Consider the following 21,979-nt stretch of genomic DNA (forward strand, 5'->3'; position numbering starts at 1 on the left):
GTACCTCCTCTGGTCCAGTGAGCTGTCATATGTCAAATACGTTCTCAAAATGTAATCTCAATATAATGTTGTGAGGTTGGCAATATTATCCAACATATAAACTTCAGGAAACTGAAATTGTAAGTGATAAATTATGTAACAAAAGAAAAAAATCAGGATCAAAATCATGGTTTCATGGATTCAAGCTCATTATAATTCTCACATCATTACTGGCATAAGGAGAGAATCTTTTTTTTTCCAAAAAGTAAATGAAATGTAGAAACTGACATGAAACAGAAAAACAATTAAAGTGTAAATTCATGCATATTAATAGTGACTGAATGGAGAGGTGTGATTTAGGCATGCAGAGAAAAGGTGAAGAAAGGGGAGTTGAAGAAAAGCAGATGTTTGCAAAGAGTGTATGCAGAGGAGAGGTCATCCATTTATGAGCTATAGGAGGAATTTGATCCACTATGACTAGATCATAGCAATTATGAAGACCAGAAGAAAAAATAAGTGACAAGATAATCAGAAATATTGCTAATGATAATAATAATTATACAAATGAATGCAACTATGCTACATGGAAAATAGAAGCATGCTTTTGAAAAGAATCCTAGTTTCCATGGTGGATACAGAAAGAAAGTGTAGTTGTCATGGGTTATTTATTAGATTCATAAAGGTTTTGCAGCATATTAAATGCCTGTTTCTTAGCAGTGCCCTTTCTCATTTCCTCTTAGACAAAACACATCAAAGAAAGCAAAATGTGGGATGAACATTTTGAAACACACTCAGTCCTACTGTTTGTAGGCATGGAGTCATGAAGGATTCCACTTAGGACAGTGAGTGATAGCTTAACAGATTTATTGAGGGAAGAGAGTGGGTGGAGTCAGTGAAACCTGCCAGTGAAAAGAAAGGAAATGCCCCAGCTCTTTCTGAGAGCTGTGATTTTATATGAAAAAACATGCTAGGAGGGGAGAGTTATCAAGCAGGGACAGGTCTTGACTACATGACTGTTTATCATTTCTGATGGGTGTGGTGCCTTCTGATGGGTGCCACACCAGCATGCCTGGGGATTTTTTTTTTCATGTTCATAGCGGCTTTTTTCACAATCATCAAAAGATGAGAACAAACCAAACGCCCATCAACAGATGAGTGGATCAACAAAATGCGGTACACACATAGGATGGAACACCATACAGCAACAAGACAAAATGATGTCCTGAAGCACATGACAAGGTGGATGAGCCTTGAGGACATAATGCTGACTGAAACCAGTCAGACACAAAAGGATAGACACTGCATGATAAAACTTTTATGACCAGCATAAAGCATCATCAGAGGCTTACTATACAGAATATAGAGGACTTAGAGATACATAGAAGCTGGAGATGGGTGAACCCTTAGCTAATGAGGCTGAACTTCAAAGTAAGGAAATAGGCAGGAGTGAAGGGGCTCCCTAGTGGGTCTATAAGTAATATTACCACATTGAAGATGAACAAGATTTGTATAGGCCTGCATGTCCCACTGATTAACACCAGAAATATGAATTAGTTCTTGCAAGTGGTACTTCAAAGATATGGTTCCTGTACAAAGAATGTTTAAGTCCAAGGTTCAGGGGGAAAACTGCTATTGCATGCTATGAGCTTTGTCCAAAAGGAAACCATCAGCACTACCACAGCAACAACAAGAGGAGGCTTAGATATCCTATTTGGTGAGGTGTGTTTATTGGTTTTCTTTCTCTTGGGAACAATGAAATTATCTGAAATTCAGAGTTTTTATGGACTATGGACTTTGAGCCCTATGCATGAAACCCAATGAATGCAGGTGGTTGAATAATGCACTGACAGAGAAGTAGATTTGTGAACGATGGTGCATACTTATGAATGAAGGTTGTGCTGCTACAAAAAGGAACAAAGTTGTGAGGCATGCAATGATGTGAATGAACATGTGGGATGCCTGGGGATCTTGCTGCCACATCTGGTTCTGCAAAAGAAGCTGAAGGCGCCCCTGGCTAAAAAAAGTTCCTTTTATATGGGAAGATTTTTTTCTGAGTCCTGACACTCTTGAAAATTGAAAACACATAAAATAACTGAATCAAAAAGACTCATTCAGAACTATCTAGCAACTTACTGTTCACTCCATTCCAACACTGCAACCCACTTACTCAGCCCTCCATCACACTCCCAACTAGGAAATCTAGCTACTGCTAAAAATTTTCTCTGAAGTAGTATTTTGAAGACTGCCATTTTTCCTGAGAGCTGCTTTCACAACCTTCTTCCTCAGGCTTTAGATCAGGAGATTCAGCATGAGAATCACTGCAGTATAGAACACTTTGACCACTTTATCAGTTTCCAGACTACAGACAGAACTGGTCTGGCAATAAATGAAAAGAATTTTTCCATGAAAGATAACAATGGCTGTAAGATGGGAGAGGCAGGTGGAAAAGGCTTTGCACCTTCCATCTGCAGAGTGCATCCTCAGGATTGCAATGAGAATAAACAAATAGGAGGTGAGAATTATCATGATGGTGTTGATCTCATTGAAAGTGGCCACAATAAACAGCATCTATTCATTCCTAGACACAGCAGAGTAGGCAAGAGATAAGAGAGGGGGCAAATCACAGAACTGGTTAATCACATTTGATCTATAGCATGGAATCTGAAGAGCTAAATACTTGTGAAGCAGAGAATACATTATTCCATGCAGATGCCAGACTGTCATGAGCTCCTGCAACATGACAACCATGTACAACAATGGATTATAGATAATCACAAAATAGGCATAGACTATCATAGCAAGCAGCATGAACTCAGTGATTACACATGACCAAAATGAGAAACACTGTAAAGTGCAGCCCAGGAAGGAAATAGTTTTTGGCTTTGTCTAAGATATTGGCCAGCATCTTAGGCCCAATGATCATGGAGTTTCAGAAATCCACAGGGGACAAGTGGCTAAGGAAAAATATATCGGGGTGTGAAGTTGAGAGCTGTCCTGGATCACTGTGGTCATGCCCAGTTGCCACAGTGTGACTCCATGGCTGAGAAGGAACATAAGAAAGAAGAAGATGTTCAACTCAGGGAGGTCTGATAATCCCAGGAGAATGAAGTCTGACACGGTGCTGCAGTTTCCCTGCTGTGTCCCCACTTTATTTGGGACTGGGAAAAAGAAAAGAAAACAAAACTAAATTAAACTAAAATTCCTTCTCCATTATAGAATTAAAAATTCAACTTTGTTCTCTCCTAAACTCAGATATGAGAATAATTAAGTGAAATAATTTTGGCAACAAAGAAATAGGACACGGCTTTTATGAAGTTTAGGAGTAATTCAGAAATAGTGGAATACAAATGAACAAGGCTCACAGTTCACACAAAATCATTACAAAACAATTGTAGCTACAGAAGTCTATAAGACTCTTTAAATTATCTTTGGGATAATATCACTAGAAAGAAGGTAAAATTGTATTTAATTTGCTTTATTGTGCCATGGTTTAAATTTCATGTTTCCCCAAAAGTCCTTCAAATAATTACCCAAACCTGGGATCCTAGAAAGTAAAGTTTACAATATAAAATACTGTTCCTTCACTTTTCCTTTGAAGTAATGGGATAAATGTATTTTTTTAATTACTAAATCAGAAGTTTCCATTTTGTGTTGATATCTGTAATTTTTACACTCTATCGGTATTTTTCTAAGACATTACCATAATGATTTTGTTAGCTATGCTCTTGAATATTGGCCAGGGTTTAAGGAATTGGATACTCTTAAATATTATACTGCTCCCATGACACTTCTTGTAAAAATGGCCCTGAAGCCCTAAAATTACATTATTCATAAATTGATTTCATTTCTTTCACTCTATCACAAGAACTGACCAAAGATGCAAATAAGAAATGAATAACAAAAATGCCTACTAACACACTACAACATTACTTATGATATTAAACTTAAAAGTAATGTATCACTATTAAATTAATTCTGAAGAGTTTTTAATAACCTGAAAAATGGTTGTGGTAACAGTTCACATTAAAAAATAGCAGACCAGTTTGCACAGAGAGAATATTATGCCAACATTTATAGATTGCATTGTATACCTAATCATCATAGCATCTTTGAAATGTACATGTTTTATCTCCATTTTTCAAAAGGGGAATATATAAACTTGCCTGTTTTTTCACTAAATATGAGTATTCATGGAATGGAGTGGAGAAGGTGAGAACTCTTTTTCTTCAATGAGAGGTAGATTACTTCAAGTCTTAAAACACAAAAAATGCAGATAGTGGATAAGGGCCCACTTCTTCCCGACTCTTGATTAGTACATGTATGACTGTTGAGGCACCAAATGAATTATTATGAGGGAAAGAGTATCTGGACTAGAATCCAACACAACCAAGTATTCCCCCACTCTCAGTTGATTTAGAAGAGGTAAAGGAAACAAGCATCGAGAAATCCCTACCTGAAAACAGACAATGATTCCAATGATAAGGTTTTCTTACCAGGAAAATTGAGTTATTTAACTTTCCTTGAGTTCAAGGTAGTACATAAGATTGAAAACCTTTTCTTTTTTTCAAGGGTAAAAGCTAAAAATCAGATTAATACATACACATGAAGCAGTGGTTCTCACTGAGGAGGGACTTTACCCCTCAAAGGTAATTGGCAACATCTGCAGACTTTTTGGTTATGCCAATTGGGTAACATTCTGCTGGCATCTGCTGGATAGAGGCTATAGGTACTGCTAAACACCCTACAGTGTGTGCACAAGGCAGCCACACACAGCAAAGAATTATCTGGCACAAAATGTCACAATATGACCAAGTATAAAAAGCCCCACATTCAAAAAGCATTTCACAATGTGTTACCCAAGGCCAAATGATTCCTCTCTCTTCTGCTTTTGAGGATGTTCACATGTCTGGGTCTTTCCATGAGCAGTCCTGGGCTTCTTGTGTTGTCACCTTCACTCTGAAGGGGACTGCTAAGAGAACCTCCATGCTTTTTCAACTAGATTCCATAGTGGAGTTAGTATAAGAGACCAACAACAACAAAAACAATAAAGTAAACAAATAATGCATGCTTTCCATTTTGTTACTACTGTTTCTTTTTCTCATAATAATAGATGCCACTGGATCTGCTCTGCAGAGTAATATTTTTCGATTTCTTATCTAGATTATTTCATAATACTCAAAGAGAAAAAGATATTTCCAGGAAGAAGACCTCAAATACATGTTTTTGTCATACCATTATTTGAGGTGCTTTGATTAAAGAAAACAACAAGATGAAAATATTCAAGTGGTTGTGTTTTGAGTTTAGAACTTTATCTTTGTTTCTGTTCCTCTCATGTGGCAATTCATCATAGCAGTGTCTGAGTGGATAAAAGAAATATCTTGAATTTGTTAAGTGAGAGAGAGAAATTTTAAAATGTGCTAGGTGGGAAAGGAAAACTAAAAACATTCCCCAACCTAAGGGCATCTTCCAATTAATTTTAGGAAAATGGTTATAATTTTATGAATTTAGACATTAATTCATCATGCCTAATTATATCCATGAAATTCCTGAAATTTTTGTTATATCTAGAGCACACAGACTCTGGTGTGAACACTATTGGTTTAAGTAGACATTTTATAGTCAGCAAAGGACTAAGTCTAGGAGGGATCTTTGAAACATCCCCATTTAATAGCCTCTGGCATTGAAAATTCCCACTAGGAATCTTTCTGGATTTCTCATATTTCTTTCTGCTGGGGATTGAATTAGATTCACCAAAAAAGCATGTTCAAGTATCAACCCTTTGTCCTGTGGGTGTGAACCAATTTGTAATAGGAACTTTGAAAATGTTATCAATTAAGTAATGACCAAAGTGAATGAGGGTGGATCTTAATCCAATGCAGCTGAAGTATTTTTAAGCAAAGGAAATTGGACACAGAAGAAAAATCCAACAGAAAGGGCAACCAGCCAAAGGATGACAGAATCTTCAGGGAGAGGTAATTGCCTTGTTTACATCTTGATTTTGAACTTCCCTTACCCTCAAAACCATGAGCCAATAAATTCTTGTTGTTTAAGCTAACCCATTGGATGGTATTTATTTTAGCAGCCAGGAAACTAAGACATTGTCCATGAAAAGGAATGGCATTAGTCATATGTTTTAATGTATATGGTAATGTTTTGAAAGGAAACATAAAATAAAGTGGTGGTAATATTTAATCCTTTAATTTGTTTTTCTCAGTTAATCCCCAAACTATTGGCCACATGATGCATCCCTCTTGGAGGAGAGCATTCCTAGAGAGAAAAACTGTAAGAACAGTTCTAAAAGCTATTGTTTGCAAACTTGCATCATCTAGGCAGCCCACTCACTCCCAAGCTGTCTTACTATTTATTTTAGACCTAAGGAACTTTGGAGTGTTTATAAAGTTTTATTCAAGTAAAAAAGAAATGTGAGTTTGGGCGGACCACAGTGGCTTAGTGTTAGAATTCTCACCTGCCCAGGTTCGATTCCTGATCCCTGCCCATGCAAAAGAAAAAAAAGTGAGGGAAATCAATACCATGCTTATTACAAGGAAAACACCTCCCAAGGGCTTCATGAAACAGGAAGCCAGGAGAGAACACTAGCAGATGATGCTTTGCTCACCATATGCCCTTCCAACCAAGAGAGAAACTGTGACTGTGTTATCCATGTGCCTACTCACTTGAGAGAGAAACCCTGAACTTCATCGGCCTTCTTGAACCAAGGTATCTTTCCCTGGATGCCTTAGGTTGGACATTTCTATGGACTCATTTTAATTGGGACATTTTCTCAGCCTTAGAACTGCAAACTAGCAATTTATTAAATTCCCTTTTTAAAAGCCATTCTGTTTCAGGTATGTTGCATTCCAACAGCTAGCAAACTAGAACAATTACTTTTGTAACTTTTCCAAAACTTGAGAAAGAGGCTGACCCTAATGGCTAACTAGCAAGCCACTTGAAAGCATATTGGCTTAAAAGAAGAGCCATTTACTTTTCCTCATTCTTGCAGGATAAACTGGATGCTTGTCCTAATCTAGTCAATTCTTGCTGACTTTGACCTGGCTTGACCTGTATATGAGATCAGCTGGAAGTTTAGAGAGCTTTAGTTTCAATGTGATGGTTGGCTAGAAGCAAATTTAAATTTTGTTAGCCCACTAACTAATTTAACTTGTATGGTCAACTTATTATTTGAACATCATATTACATGGAACCTTGGAAAGGGTGTGAGATCTTGTTGGTTTATGCAGGTTGGTGTGATGCTCTGATACATTCCAGAGTAGTTTATGCAGGGAATAAAAAAATATTTACAGAGCCCCCTTAAGGGACTGGGAAAAAATGTGGAAATATTAAACTTCCCCACCTGGAGAATTCCAGATATTCTTGCAAGCACTAGGGACTACTAATATAATAGGCCAAGACCTTGATATTGGGGCTTGCCATTATGAAACTTATTCATGCAGAGGAAAACCTAAGGCTACTTATAATTAAGCTTACAAATCATCACCAGAGAGCCTCTTTTGTTGCTCAGATATGGTCTCTCCCTCACAAAGCCATCTCTGCAGGTAAACTTACTACCCTCCCCTCATGTTGAAAATTACTCCCAGGAGTGTAAATTCCCCTAACAATGTGGGACATGATTCCAAGGGTGAGCCTGAACCCAGCACTGTGGAATTGAGGAATCATTCTTGATCAGAAGAGGGAAAAGAATGAAGCAAAATAAATTTTCAGTGGATGAGAGATTGCAAATAGAGTCAAGAGCTCATTCTAGAGGGTTATTCTTATATATTATATAGCTGTCCCTTTTCATTTTTCAGTGTATTGAAGTAAGTAGTGGGAAATGATTGAAACCACTGAACAGTAGTACAGTGGCCTTGAGTCTTGAAAACAATTATAAAACTATACAGCTCTTACATTGTGACTGTGTGGTTGTGAAAACCTTCTCTGACACTCCCTTTATTCAGTATATGGACATTTGAGTAAACAAATAAGGACAAAATATAAATAAATAATAAGGCAGGTGTTTTGGTTTGCTAAAGCTGCTGGAATGCAATATCCAAGGAATGGATTGGCTTTTATGAAAGGGACTAACTAAGTTACAAGTGCACAGTTCTAAAGTCATGAACGTATCCAAATTAAGGCATGTACAAGAGGACACCTTCATTCAAGAAAGACTGGTCACATCAGGGCTTTCTCTGTCACATTGAAAGTCACATGGTGACATCTGCTGACCTTTTGCTCCAAGATTTCATTGCTTTGGGCTTCTGGTTCCAGTGGTCTCCTCTCTGAGCTTCTCTCTCCAAGCATCTCTAAACTTCTGCACCTTGTTTCATCTCTGTATTTGCTCTGAGCAATTTCTCTCTCTGTGAGCCCTTATGAGGACTCAGGTAAGTTCACTGGGACCCACCTTTATAGGAAGGGTCACATCTACATGGAAATTACCTGCTCAAGGGAATCCAACCTACAGTGGGTCTGCCTCCACAACACTGGATTAGATTAAAAGAATGTGACTTTTCTGGGATACATAACAGTTTCAAACCAGCACACAACTGAGAAGTGGTATGGGATGTTTCTGGTATTTTTTTTAATTATTATTATTTTTTTGCATGGGCAGGCACCGGGAATCCAACCCAGGTGTCCAGCATGCCAAATGAGAATTATGTCCCTGAGCCACCATCACATTGCCTCTTTTCTATTTTTATACTTCATTTTATTTATTTTTGAGTAAACAAATTTTCAAAAATGTATTGTGGTGATGATAACACAACCATATGATGATACTGTGAACCAAAAATGACAAACTTTGGATGACTGCATGGTATATAAACATATATCAATAAAATTGCATTAAGGAATGGATCAGTAGCTATCTAGTATCACTGACCCATGCATTACAGAAAATAGTTCCTGCTCAATATTTAGAAAATTGTTATCATCTTCAGAATGCATTACACTCCATTCTTCACAGTTGAAAGCACAAAGTGGCTGGAGCTCTGAGTCATCATTGATCTGCAAGGAAAACCCCCTCTTTTGAGAATAGGTCTTACTGTAGTGAATAGAATTATGGTATGGTGTCAGAGCCTACCATAAATTTTCACAATCAGAAGGCTTTCATCTCCCCACTACTTTCAGGCTTATCACTTTCTTTGTACATTCCAGTCACACTTTTTTTTATGTCCCATAGAGCAGACTAGCAGTAGACCAGATTATATCCCACCATTCATAGGTCCCAGTTTCCATCTGTGGTTCCAAAAGCCCACCACCACATAGAACATTTTGCTCTTTGCTTATCAAGGAAGAAATTCCAGATTGAATATATCCTTGAGGAAATATTCTTTGAGCCCATTTTTTATTTAGTCAATATTTATAGATTGTTATCTAAAAAACCACTATTGAAGGTAGCATCTTTTAAGACATTTATGTATTCAGTGCCATACTTGAAAATGAATCAAAATACTGCAAGAGAAAGAAATAGTTTCTCCCTATTGAAGGCACAAAATATAAGTTAAAAACAATTAGTAATAAATTTATTTGTATTTATTTCTTATAAATTCTCTGAGTATCTATATTGGGGATATCCTGTAATAAAGTGTTACACAATAGGTAATGTGATATTTGTGGCATTTTAATTTATAGACTCAGATTCATGGACAATGCAGACTTCAGTGATGTAAAAACAGAATTTATTAGGAAAATAATTAGAAGATTATTAGAAATAAGACATAGTTACATCTCCAGAAGGGATAGCATTAACACCTGGAGAGGAGCTCTGGGGAATCTCAGAGACAGCATTCAGAGTCTGGCTGATAAAAATCCAGAATAGAGCATTCTCTTCCTAGATGAGATCCACTCTCTCATTCTGATGAGATTCTCCCTCCTTCTTTGTCTAACAGCTTGCATGCAGTTTATACGGTATCTTTACACAATAGTAGCTGAATTCTAATTAGCTTACATTACAGGTCCCAGTTTGGTCTTCTGAGAACTTGCTAGGGACCCAGAGGAGCTTCCTGGTACCCTGATAACTTTATCAAAATACATTTCCTTCTGGAAGGATAGTCAGCCCCTCCAGCTGGAGTGCATATTTTAACAATTTTTTCCAAGGTCATGCAATGGCAACATTAGTTGAACAAAGCAGACTCTACAAATTTGGTTTTCCCTTTCATAAAGAAGGAAAGGATCAAATAATGCATAGACTGTTAAGGAGTAAATCTATTACAGGGATAAATCACAGTATCAAAGTGCTACAAGGTAAGGTAGAACATGCTGAGGGTCTTAAAATAAGCACATATAAATATCTAGTGGTGTTCAGAGTTATCACATGAAAATTGAAGGGTAATCCACGTATAATCATACAGCATTACTATTTGAGCCATGCTTCTTTGTGTGAGTAAAATTTGAAAAACTAAACTACAATGTGCACATATGTACACAGAAAACAAGAAAAAAGACTCAGTGAATTGTATTTATTTTCTTTTGCAAAAAAAGGATTATACTATATCAATGGCTTATCCAATATTGGGATGCAAGTTTATGAAATATAGGAGATAAAGTTAAAGATGAATATGCCACTGAAGTAAGTGCATAAAATTTCAACATTAAAATAATAAATGTACATAATATAAATGATATGAAAGTAACCTGACTCAGGTACTAGGCTCTGGCCATATTCTTTTGTTGAAGACTTATTATCTGCAGATGTGGGAAACACTCACATTAAATTGACTTTTCCATCAATTCTAACCATACAAGGATTGAACACTGTTGAAAGGCTACCATATGCAATTTTATCCCTTCCTAAGAAAGTAATTTCAGGCTAATCATTTTTCTAAGGGCACTTTTGACATCTTTATTCCTTAGACTGTAAATCAGAGGGTTCAACATAGGCATAATCAATGTATAGAACGCAGAGGTCACTTTGTCAATATCCAGTGAGTGATCTGTGCTGGGGCACAAATAAATGAAGATTAGGGTACCATGGTATATAGTGACTATGATCAGGTGGGAAGCACAAGTGGAGAAGCCTTTCCTTCTTCCCTCTGTAGATCCTGTCCTGAAAATAGCTGTGATGATGTAGACATAAGAAAGAAGAACCATTAGAAGACAGACAGCTTCAACAAAACTAGCAGAGACTACCAAAACCATGTCATGCATGTAAGTGTCAGTACAGGACAGATAGAATAATGGAGAGATATCACAAAAGAAGTGGTTAACTTCTTTGGAGCAGAAAGACAGAAGAAAGGTGTTAGCAGTGTGAATAATTGAGCTCATGGTGCCCCCTAAAAATGCTCCAATTGCAAGCTGGCAACAAATCCTCTTAGACATAATAACAGTATAAAGCAGTGGGTTGCATATTGCTATGTATCAGTCATAAGCCATGACAGCCAAAAGGAAAGACTCTGTATCAACCAAAGAACAGAAAAAAATATAACTGTGCAGCACACCCATTGTAAGAAATGGTTTTCTTATCATAAACCAAGTCCACAAGTAATTTGGGTGCAATGACAGAAGAATAACATGCATCTATGAAGGACAGTATGCAGAGGAAAAAATACATAGGTGTGTGCAAGTAGGAACTGGTTATGATTAAAAAAATCATCCCAAGATTCCCCATTATGGTCACAGAGTAGATGGAAAAAAACACAGCAAAAAGAAGACTCTGAAGTTCTGGGTGGTCACTAAATCCAAGAAGAAAGAATTCAGTCTTCACTGTGGCATTCTCCTCCTCCACCTCTTTGCAATATTCCTAGATATATGGAGTAATGACAGAGTGATGATGATGATATTAGTTAATAACTTGAACACAAACAAAAAAAAGGTTAAAAGAAATAGAGCAGTAGTTCTAAAATTCATTTGGACATCTTAATAACACATTGGAATATAGTGCACTGCATAGGTTTTCAAATATTTTAGCAGTGGAATCCTTCATTTAAAAGTAGCTGCTAAATTTAATATCCCCTATTCCTTAAAGTTATTGGTTTTCATGGTAAATGGCACCATCATGAAGCCAGCTGCTGAACTCTAAAACTGGGTGTCTTCCATAAATTTTCAGCATTCTTTTTCATTACATCTAATGAACAACAATTCCACAATTAAAATATCCCATCTCTGTCCAATTGTACCATTCCCAATACCACATTAGTTGATACCTCCTTCACCTCATTCCTAGACTGTTGTCCTAGTCTCTCTACCATATTCCCCATGTCCAATCTCTTTGGAAACAGTTCATTTTGCCATCTCCTCCCATGCTACAGTCCCAAAAACTCCCTCTAACACATTGAAAGCTTGTCTCCATCAGCACTGCTGGAGCTAAGGGAAAGTTTCCACCTCTGAAATTAAGTAACCTCACAGGTTTAGGGATTGAATAATAGATAGATGACTTTGTACAAAGGAAAAGGTGCTCCATTTCTCAATTAGTTTCAGCTCTTTGAAAGAGAACAGCTCATCCAGCATAGCACAACAGAATTTGAGCTATCAACCAGTCTCCCAGAGTGGCTGCTTTTTCAGAGTGCTGCTGTATGAGCCTTGGCCCTCAGAGCCCTTGCATATGCAGTTTCTTCTGACAAAACATCTTCCAAATTTCATTATTCTCAAACAACAGCTTAAGCACTATATTTTTAATGAAGTCTTAACTGAGAAAACTGTAAGTAATCCCTTCATTATTCTCTATCAGAAGATCCTATACATTCTCTACATAGCACTTACTAAATTTGTGATTCTTTTATTATGGTCTGTTATGTGTTTATTTTGTCTCCCTACTTAGACTGTAGAACTTGTGAGAGTATAAATGACAGATTTTATTTTCTATAACTGTATAAACAATGCCTTGTATAATATCAAATGATAGTAGATTGTCAACTAGTAAAAATTAAAGAACTAAGTTATAATCCCTGATATATAAACACTGAGTTTGTGTATATGAATAATTAATGACAAAATCATATACAAAAATAGAATGCTGATTTACAGTTTCTGCAGCAACTAGCCCAGGAATTTAAACCACAGCTTTTGCAACAACCAGTTCAAAAAAGGAAGTATTTGGCTAATGACTTCCCATTTCCCTAATTAAATATCAGGTGAAGTATTAGGGATTGAGGACCAGAAGTTCTGTATTTCTCACCTTCCGATGTGACTTTGCCTCTGAGGAACAATGAATTTTTTTGGATTATTTTGAAATTCATTGATTAAAATAGAAAAAACAACAAGAAATATTTTGAATGGAATAGACAAGTGACTGAATCTTGTCATCAAACTCAGTATATGTGAAATAAAAATTAATCTGTAAATTTCAGTTTCTTCATCTATAATATGAGAACAATAGTATTTTCTCCTATGGACAGGTTCTTTATACTCACAAACTGTTCCAAAGTGGCAACATAGTAATTTTGAATCAGTCCAGATATGTATTTTATTTTTCCATGCTGTGGATATAACTAGAGAAATCTTTATGCTTGTCAATTTGTTATATTCAACCCAGCGTATCATACATCAGTGATATTCAGGAATGTTTCTATGCCCTCTGTAGTGAAAAATTATAGGTCTTTGAAATTGGTTCATCTAGCCATCCATTGGTATTTAGGACCCTGTGAATTGTGTATAATTGATGGCAATGCAGATGATACTTGTCCATAAACATACACCCTTTCCAGTAGAGAACAACTGATTTCTCACCCTCCTATGGAAAAAGCTAATATTCGTAAATGTTTTTGTATTTTCCTGATCTGTAAAAGTGTGGTTCTTTGAATTCTCCTTTGTACCAGGTGTAACAGCTTAATTCATTAATGAATTCAGTACAATTTTTGATACATGTTGTTTGTTTTACATTTGCATTCACCATTTTAAAATTTTACTCTTTTCTTCTCTCTCATATTTATTTTTTAATACTTCATAGTTATTTCCCTCAATTATTGAACAGCTACTTTAATGCTCCCTATTCTTTTTAAGAACTCATCATCTTGTCTCACTTTCAGAAATGTATTTCTATGTTACAGATGACACAATAGGGTAGCAAATACATACATCCTTGGCTTTCTAATCAAGTCAACTAAAAGTGTGTTAATTCCTCTGTGACACCCTTCCTTCCACCTGCTTGCTTTTTTGAGGGGAAAGATATTACTCCATCCTCTGAGGATAATTCCCCCAAATGTGTATACAATGCCAGCTATTTGCTTTAATTCAAAAACTTATGTTATTACTCTTTCTTATATTTTCAGCACATAACAATATTTGTCATTTCTAGCTTTAAAAATATTGCCCTTTATCTACTGTATTCTATTTTCCTTTTGAATGGAATGCTTTATTGCAATGTTCCCTTAGAGGGATATACACAGCTTTCCACTTTCCCATTTCAGCCTACTGAGAGATGACTTTTGTTTTGACAATTTAATTAAAGCCCTTTTTATTCAACACCTCAAACTGTTCCATAACCGCCAAAGCTAAAGAGTATTATTTCATAAACAGTGCACTTCACTTGATTTTTTCTTTCAATATAATAGTTTTGACATCTCCTTTTGTCTTAAATTCCCACCTTTCTTGGCATCTAAACTCCTTTCTTGATTTAACTCCCACAGTTCTATATGACCCTAGTCTACCTCAAAGGACTGTTGTACTTTCTTAGAGAGTCATTATTGACTTTCTTCTCTTCTCACCATATACAACAGCTCTAGTTAATTTTGTCTTTTCTTAAATGACCAAATGCACAATGAAAACTTTCATATTTCTATTCCAAAATCATGACATCCAGCTCATACTTATTCCCTATAGGGAGTCAGTACATATCTAAGTGACAATACCCATTTGGATGCCAAATAGGTACTATGTAAATTTTAGCATGTCCAAAATAAGATTTAAACATGTAGAAAGATTCCACTCCCTAACACTTTTTCTATTCTGTTATCCCTATTTTGAAATATGTCTCTATCACCTACATTGATGATATTATTACTGGACAATGTGCACGGATTTTTTGCCCAATGCACTCAATAACCAATTCCTGAGACACCAAGGTTTCAAAGAGAGAAAGAGTTAATTACTACATGTGTAGTAGAAGAACAGACATCCTAACAGCCTAAAATCTATCTCCCAGAGTAGAAGATTTGAGGTTTTTAAGGATTCTAAAGGGGGGGGATGAGGTCACTTCAGATAGTAAATTCAAAGAAGATAAGAAAACAGTGTTGATAAGAAGTTCAAGGCAGAAAACAAAACATTGTTAAACAATGTTAACACAAGTTGAAAGGAAGAGGGGCAGAGCTATCTGTCTTTCAATAGCAGAGCTTAGCAGAACAGAAAATAAACATTGTTAATTTAAATTAACATAAATTGAAAGGAAGGGAGGCAGAGCTATAGAGCTAGTCATCTTTCAATAGCAGAGCCTAGTCAATATGGTTTACAAATGTGAGGGGCTGAGGCTAGTTAATGGTTGTCTTCATTAGCATAGGGTCTACAAGAAAATGACCAGGTAAGGGGCATAACAGCTTCTAGTCACAAAGGCACCAGACAAGAGATAAGGGCTTTTACAGTCCTTTAAGATATCCACACAGCTCAATTATAGCTTAGGACTTTCAGGTATACCCCTCTGTCTACTCCAATATCCCAGAAAGCAAAAAGAACAACTGTATAATGATTCAGTAATCAAAATCATCCTTTAAATCCTTATTTCTCAGTTACAGTACAAATAACTAACTTCCCCTAATGAAAGCTTGCCAAGAACCGTTCACTCAATCTTGCAAATACAGCAACTATCCAAACTTTCTTTACTATCACTATCATTCTTTTATTTAACACCTGTTTGCTTTTTTCCTCATTTGAAGCTCTTACTTGGTCTCATTCCCTGGAGCCCCTATCGCCATTCATGTAGCGAAATATATCCATGTACCACTGTCTAAGTAAGAACTGTATAAAATAGATTTTTTTATTATGTCACCTTCTTAACCACTTCAATGATTCTGTCTCCTCCAAGCTCAGAATTTAAATACCATTTAAATTTACCATTTAAATTTAAATTTAACATTTAAAATAAATTTAACATTTATTTATATTTAGTTCCATTTTTATCTGTCATTGTTATCCAAGAACTTGATCTAACAATACCAAATCTTAGCCTTATCCCAATTTGTTGCAGACTTATAATAAATCTAAATGTTCTTATTAAAATTGTCTATAAATTTAAAGTAGTGTATATGAATATTTGTTATCTGAGCACAGAGAATGAAATATACTACAATATTTAATGATTAAGAATTTTTTAATTCTCAAAATTCATTTTTATACCTTTTTTCTGTTTCTGCTAGATAAATTTGGTGAATTTTCGGTAAGTTGGCCAGATGATTGCATTGAGTTGCAAAGCACTGATATAAAAGAGCCAGGGTGGAAAGACAAAAATTCTGTATTATTGGAATAATAACGATCTTCAATAAGCATTGCCTCCACAGAATGTAGAACTGAAACAGAGATACCAGAATGTAAAAAGAAGATTAATTAGGTGTCATTATTTCTTAGAAGTTGAATACAATGCATTTGATATATAAATATTAGTATAAACTAAGTTAAATTGTCATTTAAGGTATATGGGCAAGAAAAGACAGGTTTAGTTCTTTCAACACAATAACAGAGACTTATAATGTGTTGATTAAAAGCATAGACCCTACAGACAGAATACTTGGATTTACATCCCAGTTGTGTACTCACTATCTTTGTGACTTTGAGCAAATCATTAATAGCACTATTGCTCATTTTCAGATGTGAAAATTGTATATTACTCTAGGTTTAGCATCATGATCAGGATTAAAAGAACTATTACATATGAATTATTTTGAAGAATGGTTGTCACATACCAAAAACTCAATAGATATTAGTTATTATTGAACAGTTGGGCAAAGTTTGAGCTTCACCAGACATTATTAATTATTTTAGTATCAACCAGTACACCATTTGATCTTTATATATATCTATTAGGTCTAGTTGTTTTAATGTATTATCAAGTTCTGTGCTTCTTTATTGATTTTTTCACTAAATGCTCTATCCATTGTAGAGAGAAAAATGTTAACATTTCCTACTATTAAAGTAGAATGAGAAATTTCTCCCTTAAAGTCTATCAATATTTGCAGTACATATTTGTATCTACTGTTAGGTGCATATATTTTGAAAATTGCTACATATTTCAGTTGCATTATCTCCTTTATCAATATGTAATGACCATTTTTGTCCCTTTTATTTGTGAAGGTTATTGAAGGATACAGGAGAAACAGGAGATATCTGTAAATATTAGGAGATTTTATAAAAGTGTCTTACACAACTGTGTGCATGCATGGATCCCAATTCCATAGGGCAGGCTGCAAGGGCAACTGTGATGAAGGTTTTCAATGTATACTCCAGGAGAAGTTGGCTGGTTGAAGTGGATATGAAAGTCCTGTCTTCTGATGGCTGAAGTCATCAATTCTCCTCTAAAAAACCTTCCACTAATTGGATTAAGCATATCTCACTGCTGAAGACACTTTCTTTATTTGTTTGTATATTTAAATGCAATCAACTTTACAGGTGATTTTACTTCATGACATCTCCTTGCAGTAACAGTCAAGCCTGTGCTTTCTTGACTAGACAACAGGGCACCATCACCAGGCCAAGCTGACAGAGGAACCTAATCATCACATCCATTATGATTGTTTTGACTTAAAGTTTATTTTACTCAGTAGTAGTATAGTCACCCCCGACTTTGTTTGGTTACTACTTCAATGGTATTTTATTCATCCTTTCACCCTCAGCCCACGTGTACCTTTGAAATTAAGGTAAGTATTGCAGATAGCTTATAGTGGGTTCATGCTTTTTAATCCATTCTGTCAATCTCTACCTTTTGATTGGGGAATTTAATTTATTTACATTTAAAATCTTTACTAATACTAGAGGATTATGACCTGCCATTTTGTTATTTTGCATTTCTAAGTCTTATACTTTGTTCCCCACTCTTATATTTTCCCCTTACCTTTATATTTAGCAGATTTCTTGTGTTGTACCCTATTTAGTACCTTCTCATTTCTATCTGAATATATTTTTTTCATCTATTTTCCTTGCAGTTATCATGGGGTTAAAATGTAACAACCTAAATAAAGTCATATTTGAAATGATACCAAATTAATTTCAATAGCATACATAGACTTTTCTTATACTCCTCTATCCCACTACCATTATTAGTTATTATTATTATTATTTTGGTGCATGGAAAGGCTCTGGGAATTGAATCTGGGTCTCTAGCATGGCAGGTGAAAACTCTGCCTGCTGAGCCACCATGACCCACCCTACTATTTTTGTCCTTGTTTCCACATAAATGTTTGTCCAATGTATGCCTGAAAACATAGATTTATAATTATTTTTATGCATTGGCATTTTAACATCTGTAGGAATTAAGAAGTGAAATTTCATACTAAACAATATAATGCAATAGTACTAGCATTTATAATTATGCAAGTGGTTCCCCTTGTCACAGGTCTTTATTTTTGGATGCTGCTTTTAACCACTATCTAGTGTCCTTTTGTTACAATATGAAGAACTTCCTTTAGCATTGCTTGTAGGAAAGGTTTAATTGTGATGAACTCCCTTAACATTTGTTTTTTTGAGAAATTCATCTCTCCCTCATTTTTGAAAGTGCCTCTTCAGAAATATAATGTTTGGCAGTCAGTTTTTTTTTATATTTAGCACTTTTACATATATCAACCTACTGTCTTCTTGCCTCCTAGTTTCTGCCGAGAAATTGACATCAGTCTAATTGAGATTAACTCATACATAACAGGTTGCTTTCATCTTGCAGCTTTCAGAACTCTCTCCTTGTCCTTAGCATGTGACAGTGTACTCAGTATAATGATGGAGTTTATTTTTCTTTCTGTTTATCCTGCTTGGTGTCCTCTGAGTTTTTTGGATTTGCATATTTGCATCTTTTATTAAGTTTGGGAATTTATCTGTCATTATTTATTTGATTTTGACCATTTCTTCTACCTTTTTTTCCTCTTTTTTATCCTTCTGGGACTCCCATTATACATATATTGATGCCCTTGATGGTGTTCCATAGTTGACTTAAGATATTTTTGCTTTTATGTTTATTTTCTCTTTTTACTTCTCAGTCTGACTCATTTCAAGTGTCTTGTTTTCAAGTTCACTGATTCTTTCTTCTGCCAGCTCCAACGGGTTCTTGAAACTATAAGTACATTTTTCATTGTAATTATTGTGGTCTTCAACTCCAGCAGTTCTATTTGGTTCATTTTTAAAATTTCTAACTCTTTACTTAGACTCTCATATTGCTCATTCATTGCTATCCTGATATACATTAGTTCTTTCTCTGTACTTTTCATCTACTTGAACATTTTTAAGAACATATTTTGAAGGCTTTTTTCAGTGTGTCTGCATTCTTTATTGCGGTTTCTGTATTTTTACCCTCTTCCTTTTGATGGGTCATCATTTCTTATTTCTTTTTTTTGTTGTACACTTTTTTTGCACACTGTACATTTTAATACTGGTCTTGCTTATTTAAAAATGCATTGCCATAGCCATAGCATCAACTTTCCTTCACCCAGCATGATCTGGAACACTTCACTGAATCATCTGAAAATTAATCAGGAGATGCAAATGTTTAAGATTAAATTGTTCAAATTGTTAAACTTTAATTTCTTAAAGCTATTGAAAAGTAATTACCAGGCAAGAGTGTTTAACACTTAAAGGAAACTAAATACTATTGAATGAATGAGGAGCAGTTATTTTCCTTTACTTATTACAACTGATATTGATTATCTCTCAATGAAGTGGTATACTGTTTATTATTAAGCACATATGTTTACATAATATCAATTGCTTTAAATAATTGTTATGTAAGTTGGTTAGTGAACTATTTAAAAATGATCACTCAAAGTCCAAAATTTCCAAAAAATAAAGTCAAATCAAAAATCTCAGTGATTTTTCAGAGTCAATAATTAATAGACTACTGATATTAGAAGAGAGATATATGGATTCTCACTCTTTGATGCCATACCTCATGCATAAGAGCTGAGTAGGATGATGGAAGGATGTCATAGGGTGAAGCAGTGGTGGGAACTGTGAATCCTTATCTCTGCAGAAATATTATGTTATTCAGCAAGTTACTGGACCACCCAATCTTCCTGAATATTGATGTAAAGCTTTAACTTGTGGTTAATATAAATACATAGTCCAGAATTCTCAGATGTTAAATCATTTTGAAATAAGTATACTTCAGTTTTACTTGGTCTACATTCCATAGGTCAATATTCTTGCTTGTTCTCCTGATCTGATGGGTTTAATTTTTTTCTTTTCTTTTCTTTTCTTTTTTTTGCATGGGCAGGCAGCAGGAATCAAACCCGGGTCTTCATCATGGCAGGTAAGAACTTTTCCTGCTGAACCACCATGGCCTGCCCTGATCTGATATGTTTAATCCACAATGTCTTCTAAAATTCCATCCTGCTATCTGAGGGACTGTGCTATTAGGATTACTGCTATTAGCAGAGGTGAAAGGAAAATGTAAATAGATTCAAGTGAGAAAAATCATTGTTATTAAAATTAATTGAAGTCATAAGTGATGAAAATAAATATATATTAGAGAGCTTCTGCATAAGTGGTTAAAACAGTGGCAACAGAGACAGAGTTGGAAACCTTGAGAAGTATAAAATAAACTAGGCAATTGGGAATATTGAACTCAAAGCTTAATTTCCTTAAACTTCATTTTTGTCAATTATATAATGACTGAATCATTACACAATTCAGAAATATAAGGAATACATGTGATAGCATGAAATACCATAGTGTTATACAGCATTCATGCCAAGCATTTTTAGTCTTTGATTAAGCAGTTTAGTAACTAGTAACATTGTCATGCTTATAGATAGAAAAAATTTCAATGAGGAAATACATAGGAAAAGAAAAAGAAAAGTAAAGTAAAGCATAAATTTAATGAAAGTGATGAAGTAAATTTCAATTTTTTGCAAATCATTAGGTGAAACAAAGTTATTCTGATGATAAATTGGCATTTTTAAGGGCCATTCCTAACACAAATTCTTAGTCTGATTTTTGTTCTATCAATATAAAAGTATGGTGAATTTTAAAATTTTTTCTTTGATGGTTTGAATAAACATTTTCTATGACCTTTTATGTGTGCTATAGCATACTAGCCATAAATGTTCTAATGTTAAATTACAGTTTTCATCATAAGTGCAATTTTCCCCTAGTGGTAGAAGAACATGCTATGCTTCAACATTTGCTTAGTTGATACAAATGAATCCAGTTTATTTTAAGAGGGCAGTTTGTCTAAAGTATACTGAATTCCTCTTATTGTTGATAACAAACATAAATGGAGATATTTCTTGATAAGAATTTGGAGGAGGCTACATGAACATTTTAGCGGGACTCAACTGAAATTTTATTAACTTTAACTGTACTATTCTCAACTGGAAGAGAGCTTATTTATAGTGTGCAATTCAAACTAAAGTGTGCTAAAACAATTTTGTACTAATCATATTATCCTATGTGCAAGTGAAGTTATGGTCTAAAGATGAATTTATATGGAATAAATGTAAACAGAACATAACACCCAAAGATGTGGTTCATGAGATTCTCTCCAAACCAAACTTATATGAGTAATTCACTGGTCATCAGTCTGGCCTTCATGTTATATTCAGGCTGCATCAGGAAAAGTCCCCCTAAATTAAATACTCTGAGAATTCTTCTCCATTACATAAAGGTGAAATAAATCCAGAAAATTACAAACCAGAAACTCAAATACAATGTAACAATTTAAGAATTAACAGGTCTTTGGAAACTCTTCAAATGCATACTCCCTGAAGCATGTTTAAATGGATCCTAGCCAAATGTCTATAAACCACTGTTCAGGGTAATGACCCTTGGGCCTTTGGGCATTTACTTTCCATCTTTTGGTTGGCCTGTCTCAGGCACTGTTTCTCCAGGGTCCCAGTGCAAATCAGGGACTCTGCAGTCTGTGTGCTAATCTAGCTTTCTGAAGAATAGG

General features: G+C 35.1%; 1 pseudogene; it reads right to left on the reverse strand.

Annotated features, from left to right (window-relative positions):
- Positions 1–10,761: 10,761 nt before the first annotated feature.
- Positions 10,762–12,167, reverse strand: LOC143672671 (olfactory receptor 5I1-like; annotated as a pseudogene).
- Between the last annotated feature and the right edge of the window lie 9,812 nt (positions 12,168–21,979).

The sequence above is a fragment of the Tamandua tetradactyla genome, assembly GCF_023851605.1.
Source record: "Tamandua tetradactyla isolate mTamTet1 chromosome 1 unlocalized genomic scaffold, mTamTet1.pri SUPER_1_unloc_1, whole genome shotgun sequence".
Classification (NCBI taxonomy): domain Eukaryota; kingdom Metazoa; phylum Chordata; class Mammalia; order Pilosa; family Myrmecophagidae; genus Tamandua; species Tamandua tetradactyla.